This window comes from Ornithorhynchus anatinus, chromosome 1, assembly GCF_004115215.2.
Source record: "Ornithorhynchus anatinus isolate Pmale09 chromosome 1, mOrnAna1.pri.v4, whole genome shotgun sequence".
Taxonomy (NCBI): Eukaryota; Metazoa; Chordata; class Mammalia; order Monotremata; family Ornithorhynchidae; genus Ornithorhynchus; species Ornithorhynchus anatinus.
Window position 1 is genome coordinate 30,035,899 of NC_041728.1, and position 15,905 is coordinate 30,051,803.

Below are 15,905 nucleotides of genomic sequence, written 5' to 3' on the forward strand. Positions count from 1 at the left end.
CCTGTATTAAGCGCTTGGGAAAGTACAATATAATGATAAATGGACACATCCCTGCCCACAGTGAGCTTACAGCATCGACTTAGGCAAGGAGGGACTCCTGAAGAGATGGAAACATCTCGAGATTCTCCTCAACGCTCCTCCCGCTTTTGAAAACGAGGCCCTTCGAAAGATCGGAAGTCTCCCAAAATGCAAAATGCAAAAGGCATAGCATTTAGCCCAACCATTATAGAAGTCCCCACAGCCTTCAGAGCTCTTAGAAATGACGAAGCACCTGTTTCTGATGGTTTACCCACTAAGGTCTCTAAGAACCAGAGATTAGCCCAATTTAAACCCTTGCCTTGGCTTATGCCATCCAGTCGTTTCCGACCCTTAGCGACATCACAGACACAATCTCTCCCAGAACGCCCCGCTCACCATCTGCAATCGTTCTGGTAGTATATCCAGAGAGCTTTCTGGGTCAAAATACGGAGGTGGTTTACCATTGCCTTCTTCCTCAACTTGAGTCTCCACCCTCGACTCTCTCCCGTGCCGCTGCTGCCCAGCCCGGGTGAGTTTTGAGTTGTAGCCTTTCCCTTGCTAGCCACTGGCCAAACTAGGAATGGAATGGGTAGGCCTCTGCTCGACTCTCCCTCCCTCCCTCGACTCTCCCTCCCGTAGCCGAGACTGATAGAGGACTGGAAACTCTCCAGGTGTGACCCCGACAGAGGAACTTAAACCCTTATCCAAGCTTTTTTTTTTTGATGGTGTTTGTTAAGCACTTACTCTATACCAGGCACTATATTAAGCACCGAGCGAGATATGAGTTAATCAGGTTGGACACTCTATAAAATGGGGATTAAGACGGGGGTCACAGTCTTAATCGCCATTTGGCAGAAGAGGGAACTGAAGCCCAGAGAAGTTAAGTGACTTTCGCAAGGTCAGAGGGCAGACAAGTGGCAGAGGTGGGATTAGAACCCCGGTCCGTCTGCCTCCCAGGCCCATGCTCTAGCCGCTAGGCCATGCTGCTTCTCTCCTCAACATACGGAATACTGAGGAGATGCCAGAAGATATCAGTGACTCCGTCATCACCACCCTCAAAGAGAAGGTGAGAGATGAGATCGCAGTCACTACGAAGACACTTCATTAATCTCTGTTCTTTCGGCGACAAGCCGCCAATCGGAGTTCTCGTGAATTCCGTACAGTAGAACGACGCTGACTAAACACTCCTAGAATCAAAATGTAGCTTCAGACTGCAGTGTGGCATGCTGGGCAACATCTTTGCAGTTTATCAAAATAGCACCAACACCTAATAATGATAATAGATAATTGGGCTATTTGTTAAGCGCTATGGGCTAAGCACTGTACTCAGTGCTGGGGTAGTTACAAAATAAGCAGGTTGGACACAGTCCCTATCCCTCAGAGGGCTCACAGTCTTAACCCCCATTTTACAGACGAGGGAACTGAGGCCCAGAGAAAGAAAGTGACTTGCCCAAGGTCAAACAGCAGACAAGTAGCAGAGCCAGAAATAGAACCCCGGTCCTTCTGACTCCCAGGCCCCTGCTCTCTATCCAGTATGTAATGCTGCTTCTCAGTCACCTACTCACTGATTATTGTAGTTGGTTTTTTAAATACTATTTTTTAAGCACTTACTATGTGTCAGGCACTGTTCTAAGCGCAGGGGTAGAAACAAGGTTATCACGCTGGAGACAGTCCCTGTCCCACGGTGGGCTCACAGTCTAAGTAGGAGGGAGTAGGATTTAATCCCCATTTTACAGTTGAGGAAAGTGAGGCACAGAGAGGTGAAGTGATATGCCCAAGGTCACACACCGCAAACAATTGGCAGATCTGGGGTTAGAACCCAGGTCTTCTGATTCCCGGGACTGGGCTCTATCCACTAGGCCATGCTGCTATGAACTATTTATGTCATCAGTACATCTGGGATCTGGCAATCGCTCAGTAAACTTGGCTATCTAAAAATGGTCATTGATAGTCATTTCGAATCCACGTAGGGATGGAACGGCTGGCCGGGTCACAGCTGGAGCCGGAGGTGTCTACAGTTGGCCTGGGAGTCCAAAGGACCCTAATTGTTCTAATCCCGGCTCCGCCTCGCGTCTGCTGTGTGACCTTGGGCAGGTCATTTAACTTCTCCGGATCTCAGTTCCCTCATCTCTAAAATGGGGATTGACTGTGAGCCCCATGTACCCCCTCCCTAACTGCCATCTTCAACCGTTTGCTCCCTAATGGCTTCTTCCCCACTGCTTTCAAACATACCCTTGTCTTCTCTATCCTAAAAACCCCCTCCCTCGACCCCAAGGTTCCTTTCAGTTACCACCCCATCTCCTTCCTACCTTCCATCTCCAAACGCCTCGAGTAAGTTTTCTACACCCGCTGTTTCAAATTCCTCTCCTCCAATTCTCTCCTTGACTCCCTCCTACCTGGCTTCCCTCCCCTTCACTCCACAGGAACCACCCTCTCCAAGGTTATCGATAATTTCCTTCTCGACTAATCCAACGGCCTCTACTCCATCCTGATCCTCCTCGACCTCTCAGCTGCCTTCGACACTGTCGACCACCCCCTTCTCCTGGAAATATTATCCAACCTTGGCTTCACTGACACTGTTGCTGCGTGACCTTGGGTAAGTCACTTCGCTTCTCTGGGCCTCAGTTACCTCATCTGGAAAATGGGGATTAAGTGTGTGAGCCCTGTGTGGGACATGGACTGCGTCCAACTTAATGGCTTGAGTTCAGTACAGCATCTGACACTTCCTAAATGCTTAGCAAGTACCATTGAAAAAAAACACAATGGGGCGAGAGACCAGGCCTGATGGTCTGCATATGAGCTAAAAAAAAATTTGATTTGGCTCATCTGCTGTAGCCACACTTGATAAAATTAAGGTTTAAACTCTTCTAATAATGGAAAGGAGTAATAATATAATAACGATTCTGCTACTTGTTGAGCGTTTACTATGTGCCGAGCACTGTTCTAAGCACTGGGGTAGATACAAGTAAATCAGGTTGGACACGATCCACCCAACTGTGGGATTTCCTCAAGGTTCAGTTCTGGCTCCCCTTCTATTCTCCATCTATACCCACTTCCTTGGAGAGCCACTCATCTGCTCCCATGTTTCAGCTACCACTCCGTGAGGATGAATCCCCAATCTCCATCTCCATCCCTGATCTCTCTCCTTCTCTACAGTCTCACATTTCCTCCTGCCTTCAGGACATCTCTACTTGGGTGCCCCACTTGTCCTCCTCTTCCCCCTCCCATCCACTAACTGTAGGGGCTCCTCAAGAGTCAGTTCTCGACCCTCTTCTGTTCTCCATCTACACTCACTCCCTCGGTGAACTCCTCCGCTCCCACGGCTTCAACTATCATCTCTACGCAGATGATACCCAAATCTACATCTCCTCCCCGGTTCTCTCCCCCTCCCTCCAGGCTCGTATCTCCTCCTGCCTCCGGGACGTCTCCACCTGGATGTCTGCCCGCCACCTAAAACTCGACCTGTCTAAAACAGAGCTCCTTATCTTCCCTCCCAAACCCTGTCCTCGCCCTGACTTGCCTGTCACTACGGACGGCACAACCATCCTTCCCGTCTTACAGGCCCGCAACCGTGGTGTCGTCCTTGACTCTGTTCTCTCATTCACCCCACACATCCAATCCGTCACCAACACCTGCGGGTCTCACCTGCACAACATCGCCAAGATCTGCCCTTACCTGTCCATCCAAACTGCTACCGTGCTGGTTCAAGCTCTCATAATATCCCAACTGGATTATTGTGTCAGCCTCCTCTCTGATCTCCCTTCCTCCTGCCTCTCCCCACTCCAGTCTATTCTTCATTCCGCTACCCGGATCATCTTCCTACAGAAACGCTCTGGGGATGTCACTCCCCTCCTTAAAAACCTCCAGCGGTTGCCTATCAACTTCCACATGAAACAAAAACTCCTCACTCTTGGCCTCAAAGCTCTCCATCTCCTTGCGCCCTCCTACCTCACCTCCCTACTCTCTTTCTACCGCCCACCCCGTACGCTCCGCTCCTCTGCCGCCCACCTCCTCACCGTCCCCCGTTCACGCCTATCCCGACGTCGACCCCCGGCCCATGTCCTACCGCTGTCCTGGAATGCCCTCCCTCCTCATATCCGCCAAACTAACTCCCTTCCCCTTTCTACTGAGAGCTCATCTCCTCCAGGGGCCTTCCCAGCCTGATCCCCCCTTTCCCTCTGCTCCCCCTCCCCCCAACCCTCTGCTCTTCCCCCTTTCCCTCCCCTCAGCACTGTGCTCATTTGTATATATTATTTATTACCCCAGTTATTTTGTTAAAGAGGTGTATATCTCCTTGATTCTATTTATCTTGATGACGTTGTCTTGTTTTGTTTTGTTCTGTTTTGCTTTGCTGTCCGTCTCCCCCATTTAGACTGTGCGCCCGTCACTGGGCAGGGATTGTCTCTATATGTTGCCAGATTGTACATTCCAAGCACTTAGTACAGTGCTCTGCCCATAATAAGTGCTTAATAAATACTACTGAATGAATGATTGTCCAAACAGATCTCCTTACCTTACTAACCAAATCCTGTCCTCGCTGTGATATTCCCTTCACTGTAGAAACCACCACCATTCTCTCTTTCTCACAAGCCCATAAACTTGGCATTATCCCGTCTCCTCTCTCTCATTCAACCCACATATTCTGTCACCAAATCCTTTCAGGTCCACCTTCACAACATCACTAAAATCTGTCGCTTCCTCTCCATCCAAACCTATGCCAAGTTAATCCAAACACTTATCCTATTCTGCCCAATTATTACATCAGTCTCTTTGCTGACCTCCCTGTCTCCCCCTACTCGAGTCCATACTTCCTTCACTCTGCTACATGGATCATTTTTCTACAAAACCGTTCAGTCCAGGTTTCCCCATTCCTTAAGAACCTCCAGTGGTTGCCCATCCACCTCTGCATCCAACAGAAACTCCTTACTCATAGGCTTTAAAGCATTCAATCACCTTGCCCCCTCTTACCTTTCCTCCCTAACTTCCTACTACAACCCAGTGTGCACACTTCACTCCTCTAATGTCAACCTACTGACTGTACCTCCATCTCATCTATCTCACCGCCATCCTCTCATTCACATCCTGCTTCTGGCCTGGAACGCCTCCCCTCTCCATATCTGACAATCACCTTCAAAGGATTATTAAAAGGACATCTCCTCCAAGAGGCCTCCCCAAGCCCTCATTTCCTCTTCTCCCACTCCCTTCTCCATCACCCTGATTTGCTCCCTTTACTCACACCCGCCCCCTCAGCCCCTCAAGCACTTACTACATAGCCGTAATTGATTTAAATTTATTTATGTTAATGTCTGTCTCCCCCTCTAAACAGTAAGCTCACTGTGGGCAAGGAACGTGTCTACCAACCCTGTTAATATTGCAAACGTTAAGCACTCAATAAATATGATAGATCGATTGATTGGGAACCCCCTGACCAAAGAGGCAATGATATAGAAGGAAACAGAAACAGAATCAACAAGGCCAGCATGCCTTTTATTAGTCTGTCAAAGAGTGTGTGAGAACCATGATTTTAGGCTCTGGTTATGCACACACACACACACTCTCATACATTTGTTCAGATGAATTTGATGACCCCAAAGTGCTTTGAACATACAGGCTCTAAAGGCTCATGCATCAAAGGGTGTTTGTTTCAGTTGGGAAACAAGGATCACGTTAGAAGAGGCAGAAAAATAAAACACCATGATGTCTTCCTTATTTAAATAACTCAATAGAAAAATTTCATGGTGACGAGCCTTTTGAAGTTCATTAAATATTGGTAATTTGAACTGAGGCAGGGAGAGTTCAAAGGCATTGTTGTGTCAGATGACTGCAATAACTAGTGTTGGCTGGAAAATGCAGGAAAAATGGATCTAGAAAAGCAGTGTGACTAACAGTGTGGGCTAGTGGATAGAGCCTGGGAATCAGAGGACCTCGGTTCTAATCCCAGCTCTACCTCTTCTCTGTGGGGTGACCTTGGGCAAGTCACTTCATTTCTCTGTGCCTCAGTTCCCTCATCTGCAAAAGGAGAATTTAGTACCTGCTCTCCCTCCTATTTAGACTATAAGCCCCATGAGGGACCTGTTGATCTTGTGTCTGCCCCAGTGCTGAGAACAGAGCTTGACACACACTTGGGCACTTAAATACCACAGTTATCAACTGGGTCATTTTAGCCTAAAAAGTAAAGATTATTTGCAACGGGAAGTATAGAGAATCATTTATCAACAGAGCAGCATGGCCTAGTGGATAGACCAGAGGCCTGGGAGTCGGACGGATCTGGGTTCTAATCCCGGCTCTGCCACTTGCCTGCTGTGACACCTCGAGCAAGTCACTTCACTTCTCTGTGCCTCAGTTCCCTCATCTGTAAAATGGGGATTAAGACTGTGAACCCCGTGAGGTACAGCCCGGTAAACCTGTATCTACTCCAGCGCTTAGAACACCGCTTGACACATGGTAAGCGCTTAACAAACACCATCATTACAATTATTATTAGTAGTAGCTTGACTTACTAGAATTATACATGAAAATCTAAATGGCTCACAAATTCAAGACTAGGGACCTGAGTTTCCACCTCTAAGTCAGTAAGTCAAGTCAGAAATGACCAAAAAGAATTTCCCGTGACAAACTGACATTGAAAGGAGATGGGGGGAGGAGTGAATCACAATTCCCTACCCATTCAGCCTTTGTTACTGAAGACCAAACAATCCATTAAGATTCAAGTCCAAAAGTTCTCTCTAAGTCGTAGCAGGAGCAAGGTTTAGACTGTGAGCCCGTCACTGGGCAGGGATTGTCTCTATCTGTTGCCAAACTGTACATTCCAAGCGCTTAGTACAGTGCTCTGCACATAGTAAGCACTCAATAAATACTACTGAATGAATGAATGAACAGTATTTACTGTTCACCCCCTCCCAGCCCAAAGCACTTAAGTACATCTCTGTAATTTATTTATTTCTAATAATGTCTGTCTCGTTGTGGGCATAGAATGGATCTGTTGCATTGTTATATTGTACTCTCCCAAGAGCTTACTACAGTGCCCTGCACATGGAGAGTGCTCAATCAATACGATTGACTGAATTACTGACTACTAAGTGCTTCCTGTGTGCCCAACACCGTATCAACTACTGGTAAAGACTACGGATGAGATTTAGACTCTGCCCCTGGCCCCCAAGAGGCTCCCAATCTAAGAAATAAGGCGGGAAGGGTTGGCGATAATCACACTAGGAAACGAATTCTGTATAAAGCCGTTACTTTCCGGGGCTCAAGGTATGTACACGTGTACAGGAGAGAAGGACCGTAACCGATTACGTCTCATCAGAGGAGGATTACATCCATATTTAAATATTCTTCTAGGGCTCCTTTTTAACAAGACACTCTTTCCGTCGTTATCCTGTCTTGAGGGATTAACACATCCAGGCATCCATTTTCTTCTTAGGTGCCACCTTCAGCTGGGAAAGTCAAGTTCAGAGTCAGCTGAGACAAAAAAATTTGTTCAGGTTTTGGGTTCTGCCCCACACCCTGCCTCCTCCTCCTCTAGACTCTGAGAACGTTATGGGCAGGGACTGAGTCTGTTTATTGTTGTATTATCGTCTCCCAAGCGCTTAGTACGGTGCTCTGCACACAGTGAGCGCTCAGTGGATACTACTAAATAAAAGAATGAATGAACACACATTCCATCTCTGCCACTCGAATGCAGTGTGACCTTGGGCAAGTCACTTCACTTCTCTGGGTCTCAGTTCCCTCATCTGTAAAATGGGTATTAGGACTGTGAGCCCTATGTGGAACAGGGACTCTGTCCAACCCAACTATCTTGTATCTACCCCAGAGCTTAGAACAGTGTCTGGCACAGAGCAAGCGCTTAACAAATACCATCATCATCATCATCATTATCATCGATGGAGAAGCAGCGTAGCTCAGTGGAAAGAGCGCGGGCTTGGGAGTCAGAGGTCATGGGTTCGAATCCCGGCTCTGCCACTGGGCAGCTCTGTGACTGTGGGCGAGTCACTTAAGTTCTCTGTGCCTCAGTGACCTCATCTGTAAAATGGGGATTAAGACTGTGAGCCTCACATGGGACAACCTGATTACCCTGTATCTCCCCCAGCACTTAGAACAGTGCTCTGCACATAGTAAGCTCTTAACAAATACCGACAATATCATCATCATCACAGAGACAACATAAGGCACCAGGACAACAAGAATACAAATCCGGGGCATCGGATGAGCGGATCCGCGTCTCAGACTCTTCCCGGCTCACGGCTTCAAGTGTCTCGGCCGCAGGCTCCACCTTCCCGAAGTTCAGAACTTTCCCCTCCCTTCCCAGGCTTGACCGCATTCCCAGTGGCGTGGGCTTGGCCAGCCTCCGGGCTCAGGATGCGGATCCAAACTGGAACAACCTGCGGATAATATAGAGGAGCCTGTCCTTCCTTACTGGTACTGACGGCAGGGAATGTGTCTGTTATATCGTTATGTTGTACGCTTCCATGTGCTTAGACCGGGAGCACTCAATAAATACGATCGATCGACTGACAGAGAATCAGAGCGACCAACCTGGAACTCTAAATCCAATACCTAGCACCGGCACGGGCTTGTCTGCTTCAGCAAGTTCATGAAAATTAATGAGATCATCTTCGGCACATTTATGAAAATTAATGAGCTCATATCTATAGTAATGTGTTGAGAACATGGAATGACAGAACTATGGAGAACGTGTCTCTATTTTACTTTGTGAATCTATGAGAGTCTGATTGGCATTTTCCCCTAATGTACCGTTTTTCAAGTACTGGTTCCATACGTTCCTTTGATGGAAAGACGGAACAATCTTTCTGTTTTGTTTTGTTTTAAATTACCCTAAACGCCTTTAGAATAATTTAAAACCAATCTAATTGGTTTTCCACCTCTTGATTTGGGGCTGGGAATCAAGTGCCTGCCTTGATGACATTCATTTTAAAATCTAACTTTTTAATCCCTGTCTCTTTCAGATACCTTTGAAATATTTTTTCCTCTCCACATTTCCCCAACAGATTAGAAGCAGCTTTTCTGAATATCTAGAGTTACATTTTTCATTCTTTTTCAGAGTTGACCGGCGGATTAAAACATTTAGATAGGCCTCAGTAGTAAGCTGTTGGGTTTTTTTTTTCTTCACATGGTTTGGCTAAGAGTTCTAACATCTGACCACAGAACTCGAAGCTGTGATTCAATTTCCAGCTTCAACTCCAGGGGTTGGCTTAGAAGAGAACCAGGAGGCTCTGGCCCACTGGCGACTCGAAAGCAAAATATTTGTCGGTCGACAATTCCAGCGAAATGCTATTAGAATTTAGTGTTCGAACTGTTGAGTTTCCAACCGCCGGGGCCAGACTGACCCACCGGGATACTGGGAAAACCCTAGTGGATCTTGGCCCCTGCTTAGCCCATCTGGACTTAGGGGCATGAGAGTCACCCAGGGACAAAGTCGGTGGGAGCCAACGTGGGAGGGAGAAGCAAGGGAGCCTCCTCCTCCTCCTCAAATCCACCCCCTTCTCAAACATTCATACCAGGAGACTCTAAACAGCGTCGATTTCCCGGTAATGTTTTTCGAACCAGTTCAGGCCCGCCAAGCACCGTGGCTGAGAAATGTAACGATTTAGCCTATCTGGATTTAATTCAGAGTAGCTGATGCAGCGAGCATCTATGTGGAAGAAAATAACTCAAAAAGTTGAACAGGACTGAGAGACAGAGGACCTGGGTTCTAATAAGAATAATAATAATAATTACGGTACCTGTTAATCGCTTATTACATGCCGAGCACTGTTCTAAACTCTGGAGGAGATATATGCTAATCAGGTTGGACACAGTCCCTGTCTCACATGAGGCTCACACTCTTAGCCCCATTATACGGGTAAGTTAACTGAGACAGAGAGATATTAAGTCACTTGTCTACGGTCACGCAGCAGACGTGTGGCAGAGCCGGGATTAGAGCCCAGGTCTTTTTGACTCCCGGGCCGTAGCTCTATCCATTAAACCACGCTGCTTTTCGTCCTGGCTTTGCTACTTACCTCTGTGTGACCTTCGCCGAATCATTTAACTTCCCTGGGCCTCAGTTCCCTCATCTGCAAAACGGGGATTTAGAACCAGTTCTCCCTCTGAGTCCCATGTGGGTCCTGATTATATTGTATCTATCCCTACCCTTATACTGACTGACACATAGTAAGGGCTAAGCAAATACCATATTTATCATTATTATTACCATTATAATCTTCCCGGTGAGGGGAAAGGGCAGGCTCATAATGAAAGAAAATTAGGTAAAAAATGGTGTTAGAAAGAAGCTGATGGGGAAGATTAAAAAAAAACATGCAACATCAGAAGTATTTAAGCCGTTAAAAAACATCATCTGAGGTTCTAGTAAAATGTGTGGACAAGAACAAAAGAAACATCATGCCCTAGTAGACAGAAAAGAGCTTGGGAGTCAGAAGGACCTGGGTTCTAATGCTCAGTGGAAAGAGCATGGGCTTTGGAGTCAGAGGTCATGAGTTCGAATCCCAGCTCTGCCACTTGTCAGCTGTGTGACTGTGGGCAAGTCACTTGACTTCTCTGTGCCTCAGTTCCCTCAACTGTAAAATGGGGATGAAGACTGTGAGCCCCACGTGGGACAACCTGATTCCCCTGTGTCTACCCCAGCGCTTAGAACAGTGCTCTGCACATAGTAAGCGCTTAACAAATACCAACATTATTATTATTATTATTATTATTATTACTCCACCACTTGTCTGTTGTGTGACCGTGGGCAAGTCACTTCACTTCTCTGGGCCTCAGTTGCCTCATCTGTAAAAGGGGGATTAAGGCTGTGAGCCCCGTGAGAATAATGGACTGTGTCCAACCTGATTAGCTTGTATCTACCCCACTGTTAGGACAGTGTGTGACACCCAGGAAGCACATAACAAATACCATTTAAAAACCAAAAACAGGCAACTCATCAGGACCCCTATAAGACAAATGACATAATTTACAAGATCCTTCCCCTTGAAAGGTCCCTCTAGACATCTTACAGTCTCCCTCTAGCCTGTAAATTAGTTGCGGGCAGGGAATGTGTCTGTTATATTGTACTCTCCCAAGAGCTTAATACAGTGCTCTGCACACAGTAAGCGTTCAATAAATATGATTGATTGAGTGACTGACGGAAACGATCACACAGTGGATTTCCTAGCATGATAATCAATCGGTAGTGCATACTGAAAGCCTTCTGTGTGCACAGGTCTGTTCTTACAGCTTGGGAGTATACATTAGAGGTAACAGGCAAATTCCCATTTTCCAGCAGTTTACCATCTTCTCTCGTCTTATGCCGTCGAGTCGTCTCCGACGCAAAGCTACGCCATGAACACATCTCTCCCAGAACGCCCCCACCTCCGTCGGCAATCTTTCTGGTAGTGGATCCAGAGAGTTTTCTTGGTAAAAACACGGAAGTGGTTTACCACCGCCTTCTTCCGCGCAGTCAGCTTGAGTCTCCGTCCTCGACCCTCTCCCGTGTCGCTGCTGCCCGGCACGGGTGAGCTTTGACTTCCCCTCGCTAGCCGCTGCCCGAGCTAGGAATGGAATGGACAGGCCTCTGCTTCGCTCTCCCTCCCGTAGTCAAGACTGGTGGAGGACTGGAAACTCTCCAGGTGTGACCCTGCGAGGGGAGGTTTACCATCCACTTCCCTGATTCTCCTACCTCTCCGTCCATTCCTTTCCCAATTTATCCACTGGCTCCTCTTTCACCACCCATCTTCTAGACTGTAAGCTTGTTGTGGGCAGGGAATGAATCTGTTTACTGTTGGCCTGTACTCTCAGTACAGTGCTCTGTATGCGGTAGGTACTAAATACCATTTAATGAATGAATGAATGCCCTAACTGCTGCTGGCCCGCAAGGCTCTGTTCCGAATCCCCCTACTCATCCTGCTTTACATCTGCCACCTTGGGGAACTCGGCGTGGCTCGGTGGAAAGAATACGGGCTTAGGAGTCAGAGGTCATGGGTTCTAATCCCGGGTATGCCACTTGTCAGCTATGTGACTTTGGGCAAGTCACTTCATTCATTCAATAGTATTTATTGAGCGCTTACTATGTGCAGAGCCCTGTACTAAGCCCTTGGAAGGCACAATTGGGCAACAGATAGAGACAATCCCTACCCGTTGACGGGCTTACAGTCTAATCATCTCTCTGTGCCTCAGTTACCTCATCTGGAAAACGGGGCCTAAGACTGTGAGCCCCGAGTGGGACAACCTGATTACTCTGTATCCCTCCCAGCGCTTAGAACCACGCTTGGCAGATAGTAAGCGCTTAACAAATACCACCATCATCATCATCCACTCCCAAGGCTTGGGCTCCCAGGTCCACGAGCAGGTCGCAAATCTCCATCTCCATCCCTGATCTCTCTCTGGCTACTCAATCTCACTTCTTAATCTCACCCTAGACTTTGAGCTCGCTGTGGGCAGGGAATGTGTCTGTTGTTTTGTTGTAATAATAATAACGTTGGTATTTGTTAAGCGCTTACTATGTGCCGAGCACTGTTCTAAGCGCTGGGGTAGACAAAGGGGAATCAGGTTGTCCCACGTGGGGCTCACAGTCTTCATCCCCTTTTTACAGATGAGGGAACTGAGGCACAGAGAAGTGAAGTGACTTGCCCACAGTCACACGGTTAACAAGTGGCAGAGCTGGGATTCAAACTCATGACCTCTGACTCCAAAGCCCGTGCTCTTTCCACCGAGCCACGCTGCTTCTCTACTCCCCCAAGCGCTTAGTACAAGGCTTTGCACAGGGTAAGGGCTCAAGGAATACGATTGAATTCATTGCCTTGGAGCCATTTCCCCTGGGTTGACCTCCTGGCATCTCAAACGCAACCTGTCGAAACCTGAACTTTTGTTTCCCTCTATCTTTCCTGTCTCTGTCACAGAGCTGGGTCAGATTCATGCAGGGGTTTCAGAAACTGCCATTCGGGGCCTCGGGCTAAGGGGTGGAGTGAAAAAATAAACCCATAATGAAATATCTCAGGAGAATCAATCCCTCCCTGCCCCACCCTCTCTGCTGGGCCCCCTTACTTCGTTCCCCCGGAGGCTTTGGGGGAGCAGGATGGAGAGTGAGAAACGAGGAGCCAGTGAGGTGCCAGAGTGGCACCTCGAGTTCTGAGGCAAAAAGGAGCGTAGAGCAGAGTGGAAACGAGTAGAGGTGACCTCTGCAAGCAAATCAGTACTTACAGGGCGATCTCCTCCCTATTGGCTTCAAAGCTCTCCATCGCCTTGCCCCTTCCTACGTCACCTCCCTTCTCTCCTTCTCCAGCCCAGCCCGCACGCTCCGCTCCTCTGCCGCCGCTAACCTCCTCACCGGGCCTCGTTCCCGCCTGTCCCGCCGTCGATCCCTAACCCACGTCCTCCCTCTGGCCTGGAACGCCCACCCTCCTCACGTCCGCCAAACTAGCACACTTCCCCCCTTCAAGACCCTACCTAAATCTCACCTCTTCCAGGAGGCCTTCCTGGACTGAGCCCCCCTTTTCCTCTGCTCCTCCTCCCTCTGCTCTACCTCCTTCCCCTCCCCACACCACTTGTGCATACGTGCACACATTTATAATTATAACTCTATTTATTTTTATTAACGATGTGTATATTTCTAGAGAAGCAGCGCGGCGTAGTGGATAGAGCACGGGCCTGGGAGTCAGACGGTCCTGAGTTCTAATCCTGGCTCTGCCACTTGTCTGCTGTGTGACCTTGGGCAAGTCACTTCACTTCTCTGGGCCTCAGTTACCCCATTTGTATAATGGGAATTGAGACTATGAGCCCCACGTGGGACAGGGACTGTGTCCAACCCGATTTGCTTGTATCACCCCAGTGCTAAATGCTTAACAAATACCATAATTATTATTATTATGATCTGTAATTTTATTTATTTAGAATGATGCTACTGATGCCAGTTTACTTGTTTTGATGTCTGTCTCCCCCCTTCTAGACTGGGAGCCCATTGTTGGGGAGGGATTGTCTCTATCTGCTGCGGAGGAGGAGGATCGGGAGCGGGAGCAGCAGGGAGACGGCGAGGATGGCTGCAGTCGCCGGGGAAGGGGCGATGAGGCCCAGTCCGGCCGCGTGTCCCTCGGCCTGAGCGGGTCTGTAGTGTCCAGCCTGGTGAACGGATCCACTTTCCACTGCAATGCTTTCAATTTGTAAGCTGCCCTCATATTTCAGCTTACCAAATGGACAGCGTTACAGGGTCCTTAATAGATTAATAATAATAATAATAATAATTGTGGTATTTGTTAAACACTCACTAGGTTCCAGGCACTACACTAAGTATACTAAGCGCTGAAATGAATACAAGCCAATTGGGTTGGATGCAGTCCCTGCCCCGCATCATGCTTACAGTCTTAATTCCCATTTTACAGATGAGGTAACTGAGGAACGGCGAAATGAAGCGACTGGCCCAAAGCCACAAGCAGACAAATGGCAGACCTGGGATTAGAACCCAGGTCCTTCTGACTCCCGGCTTCCTGCTCTATCCACTTTGCCAGAAACTGACCTCCAGGGGCAACCTCAGAGGCAAACTGATTCAACATAACCTCAGTTCTCTTTTTTTATCCTTGCTTCAATAGGTAGGCCTATGGAAGCCCCCTCATCTGAAATCCTCACACTGGGATCAGCTAAGCGCCCTTTCGCCCCCTTTCCCTCTGCTCCTCCCCCTCTCCCTTCCCCTCCCCTCAGCACTGTGATCGTCCGCTCATTTGTATATATTTTCATTACCCTATTTATTTTGTTAATGAGATGTACATCCCCTTGATTCTATTTATTGCTATTGTTTTTGTCTGTCTTCCCCGATTAGACTGTAAGCCCGTCAGTGGGCAGGGATTGTCTCTATCTGTTGCCGAATTGTACATTCCAAGCGCTTAGTACAGTGCTCTGCACATAGTAAGCGCTCAATAAATACTATTGAATGAATCTGAAATAAATTTCCTTTAACGGCCCACTGAAAGTTGTGGTTTTCTCACTTTTTCTTCCATTGTATTTACTCGTGGCCTAAGAAACACCTCTCTGTCCCCATTTTTCATCCTAAAACTGTAGTTGGATACGTAAACACATCTGAAAGTACACGTCAGAGGGTGCATCACTCTACAGTCAAAATATTAAGAAAATAGGAAGTTCTGATCTCTGCCATGTCCCCTTAAAGAACGGTTAGAGTTAAGGACAGGCATCTCTGAAATAGCATTATAGGGTTCCAGATTTCCTCTCGCCTTCATTCATCTTCAGATCCAGCACATACTCTTTCTCCGAGTTTGACGTTATTTTCCTAGTATTCAAATATAAACGCCACGTGGCATCTGAAACCCAGCTTTTGACCTCTTAAATCATCATCAAAAACAAAGACTGGATTGAGCAATGGGAACCAATCTGACACTTCTGCTAATGTTATCTCCAGAGACCAAAGAGAACCCATCTCAGTTAATAATATTAATGGTATTTGTCAAGCGCTTACTATGTGCCAAGCACTGTTCTAAGTGCTGAGGGAGATACAAGGTAATCAAGTTGTCCCACATGGGTCTCATGGTCTTAATCCCCATTCTGCAGAAGAGAGTTCTCCTTCAGTTGAGAGTGAGGTGAATGAGGAGATACCTGAAGTGATGAGGGAAAATAGGAGATAAAATTTGAAAACTCAGAAGGAAAATATCTCTGGAATAAGGTCATCGCGTCTATAAATCAAAAGTAGTTTTTAAAGGAGAAAAAAAATAAACAGTCAAGCTAATGGTGGAATTGTTCTTAATGTACCATTTTAGCAATCAAAAAACACATTTCTCACCAGAGAAAATTTTCAAAAATCAATATCAAGGAACAAAAGTAACAGGGTTCAAGCTAAGGGAGCTCTTCATGCCCAGGACATTTTTGAATCTCTCAAGATGGGGAGGAGACTTCAG

The 15,905-nt window shown here is 47.4% G+C and overlaps 1 protein-coding gene across 1 annotated transcript in view; it reads right to left on the minus strand.

Annotated features, from left to right (window-relative positions):
• RAD51B (RAD51 paralog B) overlaps positions 1-15,905 on the minus strand; it is a 41,290-nt gene that overhangs the window by 15,724 nt on the left and 9,661 nt on the right.